Source organism: Panthera onca, chromosome C2 (genome assembly GCF_046562875.1).
Source record: "Panthera onca isolate mPanOnc1 chromosome C2, mPanOnc1 haplotype 2, whole genome shotgun sequence".
Taxonomy (NCBI): domain Eukaryota; kingdom Metazoa; phylum Chordata; class Mammalia; order Carnivora; family Felidae; genus Panthera; species Panthera onca.
Genome location: NC_138347.1, coordinates 131,489,631 through 131,505,919, shown reverse-complemented (window position 1 = coordinate 131,505,919; position 16,289 = coordinate 131,489,631). Strand labels below are relative to the sequence as shown.

Here is a 16,289-nt window from a genome sequence, read left to right as displayed (position 1 = left end):
AAGTTCCCAAGTGATGCTGATGGTCCAGATCCAGACCACATTCTAAGAACCATGGCTTTAAAGCCATTAAGCCCTGAAATTCTTACCATGCACACCCACCCCGATTTATAGCCCAAATAAAATATTACTAAAGTATAAAATAAAATTTTATTTCTTAAAATTATAGAGAACTTGCCTATAAGCTAAACTGAAAATAGCTTCTTCCTACACTTTTTTCCTCTTTATGTGATACTGTCTGTGTGCTGAGCTATTTGGCACTGTATGTAAGAGTCATTGAGCATCCTTGGAAGCAATATTGTATTTTTGCCTCATCCTCAGCATCTGCGTCACACATTTAGGGAGATCTGGTGGGTTCAAGGCACTGTGTGAGGAGTCAGATTTTTAGACCTATTTGGGACATAGTCCCAGCTACCAGGTGGAGTCCTGGACAAACCAGGGCAGAGCTTTATAATGATACCAGAGAGCACCCACTAGGTGCTTCTTTCACACATAGAGGACCTGTTGTCCCAAATGGAGGCACCTCATTTCTTAAGCCCTAAATCCCCCCTGAAATTTCCCATGGTATACAAGACACGGCTAGTCATGAACAGGATGTTGAGAGATCCCATGTGAAATTAGGACAGAGAGGAAGAAAAGAAATTAAAAAGAGAGCAGGAAAAGCCAGAAATGAGGACATGGGGGAAACAGCCAAGAATGTAGTCATTCTTGGCCATTTCACCAAGGGCAGATACTTTTAAAACATGGAATTTCCATGCTTTAAATGTGTATCCTACCTCCCCACCTTCTGTTCCTTTCTTTCCTCAAAATGTTGATAAAGCACATACATAAGCCAAATATCATAGAGGATGAAGAAAACAAGGTCCCTGTCTTAATGAACTCTGAGTGTAGCCAGGGAGGCTGATAATGACAAGGCACCTGTGATGAGGACAACACAGAATGAACAAGGCAAGTGGAAGACAAGGGTCCACTAGTGGGGTGCAGCTTGGAAGACTTTACAGAGGAGGGTGAGGTTTCTAATTTCTGTGTCTGTGTCAATAAAGGCAGTACAAGTTTTTTTTTTTTTTTTTAATTTAAATCCAAATTAGTGCAATAATGATTTCAGGAGTAGATTTCTTAATTCCCCTTACCCATTTAGCCCATCCCCCCCTCCCACAACCCCTCCAGCAACCCTCTTGTTTGTTCTCCATATTTAAGAGTCTCTTCTGTTTTGTCCCCCTTCCTGTTTTTATATTATTTTTGTTTCCCTTCCCTTATGTTCATCTGTTTTGTATTTTAAAGTCCTCATATGAGTAGTCATATGATTTTTGTCTCTCTCTAACTGACTAATTTCACTTAGCATAATACCCTCCAGTTCCATCCATGTAGTTGCAAATGGCAAGATTTCATTCATTTTGATTGCTGAGTAATACTCCATTGTATATATATACCACATCATTTTAATCCATTCATCCCTGGATGGACATTTGGGCTCTTTCCATACTTTGGCTATTGTTGATAGTGCTGCTAAACATAGGGGTGCATGTGTCCCTTTGAAACAGCATATCTGTATCCCTTGGATAAATACCTAGTAGTGCAATTGATGAGTCGTAGGGTAGTTCTATTTTTAATTTTTTGAGGAATCTCCGTACTGTTTTCCAGAGTGGCTGCACCAGCTTGCATTCCCAGCGGCAGTGCAAAAGAGATCCTCTTTCTCCACATCCTCGCCAATATCTGTTGTTGCCTGAGTTGTTAATGTTAGCCATTCTGACAGGTGTGAGGTGGTATCTCATTGTTGTTTTGATTTATATTTCCCTGATGATGAGTGATGTTGAACATTTTCTCATGTATTGGTTAGCCATCTGGATGTCTTCTTTGGAGAAGAGTCTATTCATGTCTTTTGCCCATTTCTTCACTGGATTCTTTGTTTTTTGGGTGTTGAGTTTGATAAATTCTTTATCGATTTTGGATACTAACCCTTTATCTGATATGTTGTTTGCAAATATCTTCTCCCATTCTGTCTGTTGCCTTTTAGTTTTGCTGATTGTTTCCTTCGCTGTGCAGAAGCTTTTTATTTTTGTGAGGTCCCAGTAGTTCATTTTTGCTTTTGTTTCCCTTGCCTCTGGAGACTTGAGTAAGAAGTTGCTGCGGCCAAGATCAAAGAGGTTTTTTCCTGCTTTCTCCTCAAGGATTTTGATGGCTTCCTGTCTTACATTTAGGTCTTTCATCCATTTTGAGTTTATTTTTGTGTACGGTGTAAGAAAGTGGTCTAGGTTCATTGTTCTGCATGTCGCTGTCCAGTTTTCCTAGCACCACTTGCTGAAGAGACTGTCTTTATTCCATTGGATATTCTCTCCTGCTTTGTCAAAGATTAGTTGGCCATACGTTTGTGGGTCCATTTCTGGCTTCTCTATTCTGTTTCATTGATCTGAGTGTCTGTTTTTGTGCCAAAGGCAGTACAAGATTTTTTTTTTTATTTTTATTATTTTTTTAATTTATTTATTTATTTTTTTAATATATGAAATTTACTGTCAAATTGGTTTCCATACAACACCCAGTGCTCATCCCAAAAGGTGCCCTCCTCAATACCCATCACCCACCCTCCCCTCCCTCCCACCCCCCATCAACCCTCAGTTTGTTCTCAGTTTTTAAGAGTCTCTTATGCTTTGGCTCTCTCCCACGCTAACCTCTTTTTTTTTTTCCTTCCCCTCCCCCATGGGTTTCTGTTACGTTTCTCAGGATCCACATAAGAGTGAAACCATATGGTATCTGTCTTTCTCTGTATGGCTTATTTCACTTAGCATCACACTCTCCAGTTCCATCCACGTTGCTACAAAGGGCCATATTTCATTCTTTCTCATTGCCACGTAGTACTCCATTGTGTATATAAACCACAATTTCTTTATCCATTCATCAGTTGATGGACATTTAGGCTCTTTCCATAATTTGGCTATTGTTGAGAGTGCTGCTATAAACATTGGGGTACAAGTGCCCCTATGCATCAGTACTCCTGTATCCCTTGGATAAATTCCTAGCAGTGCTATTGCTGGGTCATAGGGTAGGTCTATTTTTAGTTTTCTGAGGAACCTCCACACTGCTTTCCAGAGCGGCTGCACCAATTTGCATTCCCACCAACAGTGCAAGAGGGTTCCCATTTCTCCACATCCTCTCCAGCATCTATAGTCTCCTGATTTGTTCATTTTGGCCACTCTGACTGGCGTGAGGTGATAGCTGAGTGTGGTTTTGATTTGTATTTCCCTAATAAGGAGCGATGTTGAGCATCTTTTCATGTGCCTGTTGGCCATCCCAATGTCTTCTTTAGAGAAGTGTCTATTCATGTTTTCTGCCCATTTCTTCACTGGGTTATTTGTTTTTCGGGTGTGGAGTTTGATGAGCTCTTTATAGATTTTGGATACTAGCCCTTTGTCCGATGTGTCATTTGCAAATATCTTTTCCCATTCCGTTGGTTGCCTTTTAGTTTTGTTGGTTGTTTCCTTTGCTGTGCAGAAGCTTTTTATCTTCATAAGGTCCCAGTAATTCACTTTTGCTTTTAATTCCCTTGCCTTTGGGGATGTGTCGAGTAAGAGATTGCTACGGCTGAGGTCAGAGAGGTCTTTTCCTGCTTTCTCCTCTAAGGTTTTGATGGTTTCCTGTCTCACATTCAGGTCCTTTATGCATTTTGAGTTTATTTTTGTGAATGGTGTGAGAAAGTGGTCTAGTTTCAATCTTCTGCATGTTGCTGTCCAGTTCTCCCAGCACCATTTGTTAAAGAGACTGTCTTTTTTCCATTGGATGTTCTTTCTTGCTTTGTCAAAGATGAGTTGGCCATACGTTTGTGGGTCTAGTTCTGGGGTTTCTATTCTATTCCATTGGTCTATGTGTCTGTTTTTGTGCCAATACCATGCTGTCTTGATGATGACAGCTTTGTAGTAGAGGCTAAAGTCTGGGATTGTGATGCCTCCTGCTTTGGTCTTCTTCTTCAAAATTACTTTGGCTATTCGGGGCCAGCCTTTTGTGGTTCCATATGAATTTTAGGATTGCTTGTTCTAGTTTCGAGAAGAATGCTGGTGCAATTTTGATTGGGATTGCATTGAATGTGTAGATACCTTTGGGTAGTATTGACATTTTGACAATATTTATTCTTCCAATCCATGAGCAGGGAATGTCTTTCCATTTCTTTAAATCTTCTTCAATTACCTTCATAAGCTTTCTATAGTTTTCAGCATACAGATCTTTTACATCTTTGGTTAGATTTATTCCTAGGTATTTTATGCTTCTTGGTGCAATTGTGAATGGGTCAGTTTCTTTATTTGTCTTTCTGTTGCTTCATTGTTAGTGTATAAGAATGCAACTGATTTCTGTACCTTGATTTTGTATCCTGCAACTTTGCTGAATTCATGTATCAGTTCTAGCAGACTTTTGGTGGAGTCTATTGGATTTTCCATGTATAATATCATGTCATCTGCAAAAATCAAAAGCTTGACTTCATCTTTGCCAATTTTGATGCCTTTGATTTCCTTTTGTTGTCTGATTGCTGATGCTAGAACTTCCAGCACTATGTTAAACAACAGCGGTGAGAGTGGGCATCCCTGTCGTGTTCCTGATCTCAGGGAAAAAGCTCTCAGTTTTTCCCCATTGAGGATGATGTTAGCTGTGGGCTTTTCATAAATGGCTTTGATGATGTTTAAGTATGTTCCTTCTATCCCGACTTTCTCAAGGGTTTTTATTAAGAAAGTGTGCTGGATTTTGTCAAAGGCCTTTTCTGCATCGATTGACAGGATCATATGGTTCTTCTCTTTTTTTTTGTTAATGTGATGTATCACGTTGATTGATTTGCGAATGTTGAACCAGCCCTGCATCCCAGGAATGAATCCCACTTGATCATGATGAATAATTCTTTTTATATGCCATTGAATTCGATTTGCTAGTATCTTATTGAGAATTTTTGCATCCATATTCATCAGGGATATTGGCCTGTAGTTCTCTTTTTTTACTGGGTCTCTGTCTGGTTTAGGAATCAAAGTAATACTGGCTTCATAGAATGAGTCTGGAAGTTTTCCTTCCCTTTCTATTTCTTGGAATAGCTTGAGAAGGATAGGTATTATCTCTGCTTTAAACGTCTGGTAGAACTCCCCTGGGAAGCCACCTGGTCCTGGACTCTTATTTGTTGGGAGATTTTTGATAACCGATTCAATTTCTTCGCTGGTTATGGGTCTGTTCAAGCTTTCTATTTCCTCCTGATTGAGTTTTGGAAGAGTGTGGGTGTTTAGGGATTTGTCCATTTCTTCCAGGTTGTCCAATTTGTTGGCATATAATTTTTCATAGTATTCCCTGATAATTGTTTGTATCTCTGAGGGATTGGTTGTAATCATTCCATTTTCATTCATGATTTTATCTTTTTGGGCCATCTCCCTTTTCTTTTTGAGAAGCCTGGCTAGAGGTTTGTCAATTTTGTTTATTTTTTCAAAAAACCAACTCTTGGTTTCGTTGATCTGCTCTACAGTTTTTTTAGATTCTATATTGTTTTTTTCTGCTCTGATCTTTATTATTTCTCTTCTTCTGCTGGGTTTAGGCTGCCTTTGCTGTTCTGCTTCTATTTCCTTTAGGTGTGCTGTTAGATTTTGTATTTGGGATTTTTCTTGTTTCTTGAGATAGGCCTGGATTGCAATGTATTTTCCTCTCAGGACTGCCTTCGCTGCGTCCCAAAGCGTTTGGATTGTTGTATTTTCATTTTCGTTTGTTTCCATATATTTTTTAATTTCTCCTCTAATTGCCTGGTTGACCCACTCATTCATTAGTAGGGTGTTCTTTAACCTCCATGCTTTTGGAGGTTTTCCAGACTTTTTCCTGTGGTTGATTTCAAGCTTCATAGCATTGTGGTCTGAAAGTAGGCATGGTATAATTTCAATTCTTGTAAACTTATGAAGGGCTGTTTTGTGACCCAGTATATGATCTATCTTGGAGAATGTTCCATGTGCACTAGAGAAGAAAGTATATTCTGTTCCTTTAGGGTGCAGAGTTCTAAATATATCTGTCAAGTCCATCTGATCCAATGTATCATTCAGGGCCCTTGTTTCTTTATTGACCGTGTGTCTAGATGATCTATCCATTTCTGTAAGTGGGGTGTTAAAGTCCCCTGCAATTACCACATTCTTATCAATCAGGTTGCTTATGTTTATGAGTAATTGTTTTATATATTTGGGGGCTCCAGTATTCGGCGCATAGACATTTATAATAGTTAGCTCTTCCTGATGGATAGACCCTGTGATTATTATATAATGCCCTTCTTCATCTCTTGTTACAGCCTTTAATTTAAAGTCTAGTTTGTCTGATATAAGTATGGCTACTCCAGCTTTCTTCTGGCTTCCAGTAGCATGATAAATAGTTCTCTATCCCCTCACTCTCAATCTAAAGGTGTCCTCAGATCTAAAATGAGTCTCTTGTAGACAGCAAATAGATGGGTCTTGTTTTTTTATCCATTCTGATACCCTATGTCTTTTGGTTGGCGCATTTAATCCATTTACATTCAGTGTTATTTTAGAAAGATACGGGTTTAGAGTCATTGTGATGTCTGTATGTTTTATGCTTATAGTGATGTCTCTGGTACTTTGTCTCACAGGATCCCCCTTAGGATCTTTTGTAGGGCTGGTTTAGTGGTGACAAATTCCTTCAGTTTTTGTTTGTTTGGGAAGACCTTTATCTCTCCTTCTATTCTAAATGACAGACTTGCTGGATAAAGGATTCTCAGCTGCATATTTTTTCTGTTTAGCACACTGAAGATAGCGTGCCAAGCCTTTCTGGCCTGCCAAGTTTCAAAAGAGAGATCAGTCACGAGTCTTATAGGTCTCCCTTTATATGTGAGGGCACGTTTGTCCCTTGCTGCTTTCAGAATTTTCTCTTTATCCTTGTATTTTGCCAGTTTCACTATGATATGTCGTGCAGAAGATCGATTCAAGTTACGTCTGAAGGGAGTTCTCTGTGCCTCTTGGATTTCAATGTCTTCTTCCTTCCCCAGTTCAGGGAAGTTCTCAGCTATGATTTGTTCAAGTACCCCTTCAGCACCTTTCCCTCTCTCTTCCTCCTCTGGGATACCAATTATGCGTATATTATTTCTTTTTAGTGTATCACTTAGTTCTCTAATTTTCCCCTCATACTCCTGGATTTTTTTTATCCCTCTTTCTCTCAGCTTCCTCTTTTTCCATAACTTTATCTTCTAGTTCACCTATTCTCTCCTCTGCCTCTTCAATCCGAGCCATCGTGGTTTCCATTTTGTTTTGCATTTCGTTTAAAGCGCTTTTCAGCTCCTCGTGACTGTTCCTTAGTCCCTTGATCTCTGTAGCAAGAGATTCTCTGCTGTCCTCTATACAGTTTTCAAGCCCAGCGATTAATTTTATGACTATTATTCTAAATTCACTTTCTGTTATATTATTTAAATCCTTTTTGATCAGTTCATTAGCTGTTGTTATTTCCTGGAGATTCTTCTGAGGGGAATTCTTCCGTTTGGTCATTTTGGATAGTCCCTGGAGTGGTGAGGACCTGCAGGGCACTTCCCCTGTGCTGTGGTGTATAACTGGAGTTGGTGGGCGGGGCCGCAGTCAGACCTGATGTCTGCCCCCAGCCCACCGCTGGGGCCACAGTCAGACTGGTGTGTGCCTTCTCTTCCCCTCTCCTAGGGGCGGGATTCACTGTGGGTTGGCGTGGCCCGTCTGGGCTGCTTGCACACTGCCAGGCTTGTGGTGCTGGGGATCTGGTGTATTAGCTGGGGTGGGTAGGCAAGGTGCACGGGGGCAGGAGGGTCAGGCTTAGCTCGCTTCTCCTTAGGTGATCCACTTCAGGAGGGGCCCTGTGGCAGCGGGAGGGAGTCAGATCTGCTGCCAGAGGTTTGGCTCCGCAGGAGCACAGAGTTGGGTGTTTCCGCGGAGGGAGCAATTTCCCTGGCAGGAACTGGTTCCCTTTGGGATTTTGGCTGGGGGATGGGCGGGGGAGATGGCGCTGGCGAGCGCCTTTGTTCCCCACCAAACTGAGCTCTGTCGTCCCGGGGCTCAGCAGCTCTCCCTCCCTTTGTCCTCCAGCCTTCCCGCTTTCTGAGCAGAGCTGTTAACTTATGACCTCCCAGACGCTAAGTCCCTCTTGCTGTAGGAACACAGTCCGTCAGGCCCCTCCGCTTTTGCCAGCCAGACTCGGGGGCTCTGCTTGGCCGGCGAGCCGCCCCTCCGCCCCGGCTCCCTCCCGCCAGTCCGTGGAGCGCGCACAGCCTCGCCGCCCTTCCTACCCTCTTCCGTGGGCCTCTCGTCTGTGCTTGGCTCCGGAGACTCCGTTCTGCTAATCCTCTGGCAGTTTTCTGGGTTATTTAGGCAGGTGTAGGTGGAATCTAAGTGATCAGCAGGACACGCGGTGAGCCCAGCGTCCTCCTACACCGCCATCTTCCCTCTCTCCTACAAGATTTTTAAAAAATTCTTTTATCTTTATTTATTTTTGAGAGAGAAAGACTTAGCAGAAGCAGGGGAACACACACACACACACACACACACACACACACACACAATCTGAAGTTGGCTCCAGGCTCTGAGTTGTCAGCACAGAGCCCAATGCAGGGCTCGAACCCATTATCCATGAGTTCATGACCTGAGCTGAAGTCAGATGCTCAACCGACTGAGCCACTCAAGTGCCCCTCCCAATTTACTGTTGTATTCTCAAAGTCTACCATATAGCCTGGCACATAGTATTTTTTCAATAATATTTTAATGAATTAATAGAAAGATGAGTAGAATTGCCATGTGGTTGGAGGGGGAAATATTCTCTGGAAAGGATCAAGCAGCATGAAAGCTCAGAAGTATGAACAACTGGGTATATTCATGGAACTATTAATAAGTTTGGTATTACTGGAATATAAGATGTGAGGAAGGGATCAACAAACCTGGCTGTGTAGGGCCAAACCCATGGATAATTTACATGCTAGGTTAAGGAGCTTGAATTTTATCCTGTGGGTTAGGGCACCAGTGGTTTTTAAACATGGTCAGAAAAGATTACCTTTAACAAACAAGAAGGAGGTTGTTTTGAAAGGAGTGACTTGAGATGATGAACAGGTTATGGGCCCTCATTACACAGACAATAGATGGTGTTACTATAATAACTGTTGAGGCCCATCTCTACTGAGTGAGAATAGAAAATGACTTCTGACTTCCTCTTCATCGAACTTAGAAAGGAAAATTATGTCTCCATATTTCTTAGTAACCAGATTATGAATCAAGGCAGCATATGAAATTTAATGTTTTTAAATGTTTGTGAAATTGGCTGTGCTTCTAGAGAAAGAAGTCATCAGCAGAATGATATAAATCGTTGGTAAACTATATTTATAAAAAGGCTTATTTTGTAGATCCAAACTGGATGTTGTCACGGAAGTAATTAGAATATGACAGATGCGTCATGACTTTTCTGCCCATTAAGAACCAACTCTTTAGTGTGTTCAGATATCTGATCAGTTTGGCTTTTTGAAAATTGTTACCTCTCAATTCTTCCATTGAACCTTGGTAATAACTACTTAATCTCTACTAAACAATGTGACTGATATAGACCAGAGAAGGCATCAGGGCTTCTGAATCTTTTAGAAACTTCTTTGCTTAAGCTCTTCAAACTCTAAGCTGTTAACTGTAGAGTTGACTGATAGCCATTTAACCTTGGACTATTGTGTTTTTCACCTTGAAATAAATGAATTTCTCATACTAATTAGAATGATTTCAACATAGTGTTTTATCCTTCATTACTGGCACACTGGAACCGCTACATTTGAGGAGGGGAGGGTTATTTTGGATCATAAACTACTTGAATCATTTTGATGTGGGTGCACAAGGCACAATATCAGTTTGCCAGTATCCCCTCTGTTTATATATTAAAGAAATTTAATACTTCCTATGAGTCCTTTAATCCTTGAAAGGATGTAACAGATTTAGAATTAGTGGCAATTTATAGAGAACCTACTATGTGTCTGCTACCATGAATATACCCATGCCACTTTCATTTGGCAGATGTGTGGTGATACAGACAGGGGAAGGGAAAAGGCTTTGTAATATAAATAAATCTCTGAAACTATACTATAATTCATTCTTAATAGTATACTCTTAGCAAAGAACATTCTGTCTATTACTACTATCTAGAAAAAAAAGTTCCAGTGATCAAATTTATCTAAGAGAGAAACTCAGTAATCATGCACTCATTTATTACTCACACATTATGATTTCACCAAGTTAATATATGTTGGTTTGTAAGCTCCTTGGGAGCTTCCTGTGTATAATCTGAAACTGGCCCCACACCGAGGCAGGGGAGGAGAGACTGAAGAAAGAGAGTGGCCAGTCCAGATTGGTAGGTGGCAGGTTTAATAAGCAAGAGAACTTATATACAAGGCTTGTCTTGAGTGGCTGCAAGACAATTAGATTTCCACAGCCATCTGCCAAATCTTAAAAATTTATTAGAGGTCTTAACTGGGTTTAGTCATGTGTACTAATTATCCAAATGGTCTCAATACCACATCATTGTCTCAAGACTGTGTCTTTGGAGGAGGCTCTGGGAGCAGGGAAGGTAAATGGAATGAATATTCCAATGACAGAGGAAGGGATGAGGAGCCTCTGATTGCCAAGATCTAGCTCACTGATCAGCCAGCAGTCAGGTCTTCTCGATGACCTCCACCAACGGAGTACTTTGTAGAGGAATGATATTAGGTCACAATGATGTCTTAGGCCTGCATCCTGCCACTAAAGGCTTATCATTTCAGAGGAGAACTAAGGCAGGCATAAATAACTATACAAGAGTAAGGATTCAGAAAATGGGGCGATTGCTTTTATTTGGGGGAATATAAGTCATCAAGGAAGCTTCCAGGAGAAGGTACTGAGATCACTCCTGACATAGGCATAGATTTGGCCATGAGAAGATGAAGGCCCCGCAGAAAGGGACAGGGTAAGAAGGAACAGAGAGGCAGAAACAGGCAGGAGCAGATGGACTTTGCTCAGGAAAGTGGTTCCATTTGGTGTTATTTGCCTGAGTTATCACCCTTGTTAATACAACATGAGCTATTGATACACCTAATTTTTATTATTTTTCTTAAACAAATACGGTCTTCTTTTCTTTGTAAAAAATGTTTACTAGGACATTTAATATCTAATACCCTTTTATGTAGAGGAAAATATTCCTACTACTTGCTCCTGATTCAATGTTCAATATATTAAGCTAAATAATTACAAAGATATTACTACTCCCTTTCTATCTTGTTTTGATAGACTCTAGCTCTCCTGTTTGTTAAAGAGTCATATATATGGACTCCTAAATTTTCTTCTAGGATTCTTATTGTCTTATTTTTCATAATTTTTATAGCATTAGAATTATTCCTTTCCACTTAATTTAAATTCTCCTTTTGTCATATTGAAACTCCTGGATATTGTCCATTTCTGATTATTTTGGTCTACTGTTCTGTCAGTACCGGAGTATTCTAGTCACACTGCCTTTATGGAATGTTTTAATGTCTGATAGTACAATTACCTTCCAATTTTCTTAATTTTTCAAAATGCTCTTATCTTCTGACATTTATTTTCCCACATGATTTTTAAGAACATTTATCCATCTCCAAAGGACACCTTTTTGTTTTCTATTAATAAGTTCTACAAAGTTAGTAGCATAGCCTTTCTTTTTTTTTTTTTACATTTTTTACATTAAATATAATTTATTGTCAAATTGGTTTCCATGCAACACCCAGTACTCATCCCAACAGGTGCCCTCCTCAATACCCATCACTCACCCTTCCCTCCCTCCCACCCCCCATAAGCCCTCAGTTTGTTCTCAGTATTTAAGAGTGTCTTATGGTTTGCCTCCCTCCCTCTCTGTAACTTTTTCCCCCTTCCTCTCCCCCATGGTCTTCTGTTAAGTTTCTCAGGATCCACATAAGAGTGAAAACATACGGTATCTGTCTTTCTCTGTATGGCTTATTTCACTTAGCATAACACTCTCCAGTTCCATCCATGTTGCTACAAAGGGCCATATTTCATTCTTTCTCATTGCCACATAGTACTCCATTGTGTATATAAACCACAATTTCTTTATCCATTCATCAGTTGATGGACATTTAGGCTCTTTCCATAATTTGGCTATTGTTGAGAGTGCTGCTCTAAACATTGGGGTACAAGTGCCCCTATGCATCAGCACTCCTGTATCCCTTGGGTAAATTCCTGGCAGTGCTATTGCTGGGTCATAGGGTAGATCTATTTTTAATTTTTTGAGGAATCTTCACACTGTTTTCCAGAGCAGTGTAGCATAGCATTTCTAAAGCAACCAAGCTGCAGTACAACAGGGATTTCAAAACTGGTGTTAAGGTCAATGCAGAAGCAGTCTTCATATATTTGTTTCTTTTCCTGATACTTCATAAAAGTTGGTGCCTATATTGCTTATCTGTGGCTGCATAAAAAATTACCCAAAAACTTTTTGGCTAAAAATAACAATAATCATTTTCTATTTTTCATAGTTTCTTTGGGTCATGAATTTAGAAGTGGCTTGGCTGGGTGGTTGTGGCTCATGTGGCGCTCATGAGGCTATAGTCAGACGCAGGACCACAATCATCTGAAGGCTGGACTGACTCTGGAGGATGCATTTCCTTTTCACAAGGTGACTTGAGAATCCTCAAGGCCACTAATGCTGGACATTGTGCATCATTGCTAGACTGGCTACCATTGCCACCTCAGGAACCTGGCTGTGGCCACCACTCCTGCCCTACCCCTGTCTGGATGGATTCCATGTGATCTCTGTCCCTTGACATTACTAACTTCTGATGGACACTCTGCAGAAGATGTCTGTCATTGGCAGAGACTGGTCATGCGTCTACACAATGTGCCTACAATAAGGGAGGCTGGGAGAATGAGCGTCCAGTATTTTTAGCTTCTTTGGTGGGAGCCAGACTCTGTCTCACAAAGTGGAAGATTCTTCGAACAAGGGAAGAAGAATGTGAGGCCAAAGATAATAATACATATCTACTGTAGTAGTGAACTTTCTTGTTCTAGGAGATGTGGAAGGAGAGATGGCCCTTGCAGTGTTTTGTGGAAACATCTCTTTTGGCTTTCACAGAAGGAATAGATGATTCAAGAGAATTCTTTTTCGATTTATCTTCTGCGCTGCTGTCTGTAGAGGGAGCCATCTGCTTCAGACAGCAGTCGTCAGGATTGACATTCTAATAAAAGGTGCGAACTTATCCTGGACAGAGGACCAGGGCCAAGCCAGTGGGGTTAAACTCTGCAGAGTGAATGCCTGCGTGCAGAACCAAGACATATGATCCTGGATCTGCTTTGCTGAGTGCTGAGCTGAGACCCCAGTTCCACTCTATTCAGCTGAAAAGAGGTAGTCAGGACACAGACCCTCCATCATCCATCCCAGCCCCAGAAGGGGCTCAGTAATGCTCTTGGGTATGTCTGACTGCATGTGGCACAGATGGCCATCCATGTGCCTTCCTAGGTGAGGTGGCTGCTCCTGGACCCCAGTAAATGAGCTAATTAACTTGGCCATTTGAACTTTAGAGACTACTTGTTCTGGAAAGGACAATATTGAGCTGTTCTTTCTGGCAGTAATTATGTACCAGACCAATTGCTTTTTGAGGCCACTTCTAGTTGGGTCAGTAAAGCCGTGTCACTGGAAGAGAGGGAATTAGTCCACCTATTTGCAGGGGCAGAGCATTTCTTTTCTGGTTCATTTAGAACTAGAAGGTTATTAACACAAAAAGTTAGAAATATGGGTAACTGCATTTAACTACAAATCACTTGGTGATGAAGTGTCTATTGAGCTTTCCTGGCACAGAACCGTGGTAGAGTGCAAACAGGAATATGATTCACAGTTCATATTTTCAAGGAATTAGTGGTGTGAACATCTCTAGACCAAATGACTAGAATTCCAGGCAAGAAGTAGTAAACATCAGTGAAGATGAGTGGGAAGATCAGAATCACCAGCTCACTGCGCCCTACCCCTGGAGATGCTGCTTCAGTAGGTTTAAGGTAGGTCTTGAGAATCTGCATTTTTTAAAAAATCTTTTTAATGTTTATTTATTTCTGAGACAGAGAGAGACAGAGCATGAGTGGGGGAGGGGCAGAGAGAGAGGGAGACACAGAATCAGAAGCAGGCTCCAGGCTCTGAGCTGTCAGCACAGAGCCCGATGCGGGGCTCGAATCCACAAGCCAAACCATGAGATCATGACCTGAGCCGAAGTCGGTCGCTCAACCGACTGAGCCACCCAGGCACCCCATGAGAATCTGCATTTTTTAAAGGTAGGCTCCATGCCCAGCATGGGCCCAATATGGGGCCTGAACTCACGACCCTGAGATCGAGACCCAAGCTGAGATCAGGAGTCGGGCACCTAACCAGCTGAGCCACCCAGGTGCCCCAAGAATCTGCATTTTTAGCAAGTTACCAAGCAGTGTTGATGATGCTGGTCCAGGGACTGTACTTTGAGATCCAGTGGGCTAGAAGCACTCTCTTCCAGCTGTGGCTTTATAAACAAAATGCTTATTTTTGACAAATTTTGATAAATTGAATCAAGTTTTTAATAAAAATGCCTCACATTCAATTTTTTTAATATTTGTTTTTGAGAGAGAGAGAGAGTGTGTGTGTGTGTGTGAGTGGGGGAGGGACAGCAGTGGTAGGGGGAAAGGGGATCCAAAGCAGACTCCATGCTGACAGCAGAGAGCCCAATGTGGGGCTTAAACCCACTAACCCCGAGATCATGACCTGAGCCGAAGTTGGACACTCAACCAACTGAGCCACCCACGTACCCCACATTCAATTTTTAATATATTTATGATCCCACTGACGAGAGTGGTATAAATAAATATACAAGGGTTTTCATGGCAGTGTTTCTTACAATAGTGAAATTAATTTAATTAATGAATTCCAATTAAATTGGAATCAAAATAAATGCCTAGCAATGGGAGATAGTACATCTTCTAGAAAAAAGTTCTTCACAGTTTATTAAAAGCGATGATGTAGTTACGTATTCACTTGCATGAAAGGTGTTATAAAGTATACAAAACTGTAGTTCACCGTACACGCACTCACACACATACACGTGTGTGTGTGTGTGTGTGTGTGTGTGTGCGCGCGTGTGTGTGTGTGTTTATGTGCATTTGGAAACACCAAAGTGTTAGTAATGGTTCTATTAAGCAGCTTTTCCCTTCTGTGTTCTCTAACTTGTCTGCGTTGAGCATGGATGACTTATGTGATCGGTTTCTACTAAAAGAGGCACTGACACATTCACCTTAAGTACTTTAGTCAGTCTTGCCATCACAAGAAAAGCAGGTTTTGTTTCTAAAGCCAGGATTTTCTGCATTGGCCCCTTAGAATAATTAAACTCCATAAATACTGGCTTCTGGCTCGACAGAGTAAGGGCAGCTGAAGAAGTTAGAGTCTGGGTTCCACAAAGTTCTTAACCTATATCCACATTTAACTGTTTATTTAAAAACCAGACACCCTTCCCCCCCTCCCACCGCCCCAACTTTTGTGTTATACTAATAGGTGCTATTCTTAGAGGCCTCTTCTGATACATTTGAAAGGTTGAAAGGAAACAAGCATTTGCAAACCTCAAACGCCTATTGTTTGTAGTCTTCCACACAGTTCAGCTGAATATTTGTTGTGTGAAATAACCATGTAGTAAAAATAGAAAGCTTATTTCCTATCTTCTGGTATTTATTATCTCCCCTATGGGTAGCAAGTTTTCTTTCTCAAGCTGACCCACCTTTTCTGACTAATTTAATTTTGGTGGAGAGAGTGGGGTGCTATTTACTTATTGGGAAGTTGCCCTGTGCAAAGCACTATGGTGGGGGCCATGGGGAAGAGGGAGGTGGTGTAAATCCACCTTGGGCCTTTACCAACAACAGAGCACCTTTCTATATAATCGCTGCATTTGAGCTTTACTAGTGCTTTTTGTACAGGTTTTTTGCACAGGTGAGGGAACTGAGTCACAGAAGTTTTATAACTTAGGCAAACATCACAGAGTCTTAGGGTACTAAGACTTAGGGTACTAAGGCAGCTCACAGTGCTCAACTGAATGTACCCTGGCTCCCTTCCTACTGGAAGCCTCCGGAGATTGTTCCTTCCTGGACCTTCTTCTTTCCCCCTGACTGCTTTCTTCGCCAGTCTCCTCATGGGGTTTGTCTCAGACACAGCTGTTGCTGCACCGTTGGCAACAACTTCCTTGGTTGGCGGTTTCTGCCCTGTGCCTACAGAATAGTACTCTGAAAGAATCGCAAAAGTGTTGGGGGGGGGGGTAGTATAGGGTTCCATTTGTATATTTATTA

General features: G+C 41.3%; 1 protein-coding gene across 7 annotated transcripts in view; it reads left to right on the top strand.

The window, feature by feature from the left end:
- NEK11 (NIMA related kinase 11) overlaps positions 1 to 16,289 on the top strand; it is a 278,066-nt gene that overhangs the window by 191,692 nt on the left and 70,085 nt on the right. The gene's annotated exons all lie outside the window — the stretch shown is intronic.